The 2,500-nt window shown below is 42.7% G+C and overlaps 8 non-coding genes across 8 annotated transcripts; 6 read left to right on the forward strand and 2 right to left on the reverse strand.

Annotated features, from left to right (window-relative positions):
- The first annotated feature begins 136 nt into the window (after positions 1-136).
- Trnas-uga (transfer RNA serine (anticodon UGA)) lies at positions 137-218 on the forward strand. Its single transcript has one exon. It is a non-coding gene; the product is annotated as a tRNA-Ser (tRNA).
- Positions 219-712: 494 nt separating this feature from the next.
- Trnas-aga (transfer RNA serine (anticodon AGA)) lies at positions 713-794 on the reverse strand. Its single transcript has one exon. It is a non-coding gene; the product is annotated as a tRNA-Ser (tRNA).
- A 144-nt stretch (positions 795-938) lies between these two features.
- Trnak-cuu (transfer RNA lysine (anticodon CUU)) lies at positions 939-1,011 on the forward strand. The gene has a single exon. It is a non-coding gene; the product is annotated as a tRNA-Lys (tRNA).
- Positions 1,012-1,217: 206 nt separating this feature from the next.
- On the forward strand, positions 1,218-1,290 carry Trnak-uuu (transfer RNA lysine (anticodon UUU)). The gene has a single exon. It is a non-coding gene; the product is annotated as a tRNA-Lys (tRNA).
- Positions 1,291-1,373: 83 nt separating this feature from the next.
- On the forward strand, positions 1,374-1,446 carry Trnar-acg (transfer RNA arginine (anticodon ACG)). The gene has a single exon. It is a non-coding gene; the product is annotated as a tRNA-Arg (tRNA).
- A 170-nt stretch (positions 1,447-1,616) lies between these two features.
- Positions 1,617-1,698, forward strand: Trnas-uga (transfer RNA serine (anticodon UGA)). Its single transcript has one exon. It is a non-coding gene; the product is annotated as a tRNA-Ser (tRNA).
- A 494-nt stretch (positions 1,699-2,192) lies between these two features.
- Trnas-aga (transfer RNA serine (anticodon AGA)) lies at positions 2,193-2,274 on the reverse strand. Its single transcript has one exon. It is a non-coding gene; the product is annotated as a tRNA-Ser (tRNA).
- A 144-nt stretch (positions 2,275-2,418) lies between these two features.
- Trnak-cuu (transfer RNA lysine (anticodon CUU)) lies at positions 2,419-2,491 on the forward strand. Its single transcript has one exon. It is a non-coding gene; the product is annotated as a tRNA-Lys (tRNA).
- Positions 2,492-2,500: the final 9 nt, after the last annotated feature.

A 2,500-nucleotide genomic window follows, 5' to 3' on the forward strand; every position in this document is an offset into this window, starting at 1 on the left:
TTTGCAGAGACACTCGTTCACCGGATCGAAAGGAAAATGTGCCGAAATTTTTAATCTATTCTTTCGAACGCGTTGGTGAGAGAGTTTTAGATACTTTTCGGTAATACCTACAAAGGCAAATCTTTGCTCCGAACGGGTAGTCGTGGCCGAGTGGTTAAGGCGATGGACTTGAAATCCATTGGGTTATTCCCGCGCAGGTTCGAATCCTGCCGATTATGATGAATTCTTCGCAAAAAAGTTTTTGGCGGTAGGATTTTGTTGCAGCTCTCTTTTAAGTCTACGTAGAATTACTTCTACATGGGTGATTAATTGTTGAATTACAACATTTCCGGAATTCTCAAATTCGAACGGAACTCAATATTTAGTGAATGTCGAATACCAATTCGGTGCAATTGGGATGGAAACGAAGGCATATATCGTTTTTTTTTTCAAGTATATCGCGAATTTCCGGACTTCGCGAATTTTCTGGACTAGACATCTTGGCCTCTCTTTTCGAAAAAAATAACAAGACTTGTCTTGGAACTATATGGCGAGCATGGGATTGAAGTTGTCGTCCTCTTCATCTGATGACCCTCCGAAAAACGACGTCTTACACAAAACAAGCGTAGTGTAGCATAAAATGCAGACGTAAATGTAACTAAAACTTCCATTCGAGATATGAAAAAACGCGATTTCAGAACGAAGTAAAAAGCTGATACCTTTGGTGCAAGTACGTAGTCAGTAGAATTCGAACCTACGCGGGAAGATCCCAATGGATTTCTAATCCATCGCCTTAACCACTCGGCCATGACTACACCAGTGAGTTTCAGGAATTCCACGTGTAGTGTATTGCATTCCAGATATATATAAAAAAGCGACCGATCGACTTTAGCGAGAAAATGCGATATTATAACGGATATAGTTTTTTACACGTTAACTGCAATCCGAGATCGTTGGAAGCCCGGCTAGCTCAGTCGGTAGAGCATGAGACTCTTAATCTCAGGGTCGTGGGTTCGAGCCCCACGTTGGGCGACATTTTTTACAGGAGCGAGTCGGCGTTTGAACGAAGATTTGTCTTAAAATGTTCCCGTTGCGACTTGTTGCCAAAGAGACACGAGAGACGTGGGAGGGCAAATCGTGTTTACTTTGATTACGTTACCTCATGCTGTGCGATGTTTAAGACGAAGCATAAGGGAAGGAAAACTGGAAGTTTCACAGAGTAGAAGTTTCACAGAGTAGCCCGGATAGCTCAGTCGGTAGAGCGTTAGGCTTTTAACCTAACGGTCCAGGGTTCGAGTCCCTGTTCGGGCGGGAGCAGAATCTTTTTGAACATGTGACGTCGACAGTAAGGAATGGAAAGAAACTGCAAAGCATTACGAATGACGCGGAACGTCGGGCCCGTGGCGCAAAGGACAACGCGCCTGACTACGGATCAGGAGATTCCAGGTTCGAATCCTGGCGGGCTCGCAACTACGCCAATGTTTTTAATTTTTTTATTTTGTTTGCAGAGACACTCGTTCACCGGATCGAAAGGAAAATTTGCCGAAATTTTTAATCTATTCTTTCGAACGCGTTGGTGAGAGAGTTTTAGATACTTTTCGGTAATACCTACAAAGGCAAATCTTTGCTCCGAACGGGTAGTCGTGGCCGAGTGGTTAAGGCGATGGACTTGAAATCCAATGGGTTATTCCCGCGCAGGTTCGAATCCTGCCGATTATGATGAATTCTTCGCAAAAAAGTTTTTGGCGGTAGGATTTTGTTGCAGCTCTCTTTTAAGTCTACGTAGAATTACTTCTACATGGGTGATTAATTGTTGAATTACAACATTTCCGGAATTCTCAAATTCGAACGGAACTCAATATTTAGTGAATGTCGAATACCAATTCGGTGCAATTGGGATGGAAACGAAGGCATATATCGTTTTTTTTTTCAAATATATCGCGAATTTCCGGACTTCGCGAATTTTCTGGACTAGACATCTTGGCCTCTCTTTTCGAAAAAAATAACAAGACTTGTCTTAGAATTATATGGCGAGCATGGGATTGAAGTTGTCGTCCTCTTCATCTGATGACCCTCCGAAAAACGACGTCTTACACAAAACAAGCGTAGTGTAGCATAAAATGCAGACGTAAATGTAACTAAAACTTCCATTCGAGATATGAAAAAACGCGATTTCAGAACGAAGTAAAAAGCTGATACCTTTGGTGCAAGTACGTAGTCAGTAGGATTCGAACCTACGCGGGAAGATCCCAATGGATTTCTAGTCCATCGCCTTAACCACTCGGCCATGACTACACAAGTGAGTTTCAGGAATTCCACGTGTAGTGTATTGCATTCCAGATATATATAAAAAAGCGACCGATCGACTTTAGCGAGAAAATGCGATATTATAACGGATATAGTTTTTTACACGTTAACTTCAATCCGACATCGTTGGCAGCCAGGCTAGCTCAGTCGGTAGAGCATGAGACTCTTAATCTTAGGGTCGTGGGTTCGAGCCCCACGTTGGGCGACATTTTTT

Source organism: Argiope bruennichi, chromosome 9 (assembly GCF_947563725.1).
Source record: "Argiope bruennichi chromosome 9, qqArgBrue1.1, whole genome shotgun sequence".
In the NCBI taxonomy this organism is placed as follows: domain Eukaryota; kingdom Metazoa; phylum Arthropoda; class Arachnida; order Araneae; family Araneidae; genus Argiope; species Argiope bruennichi.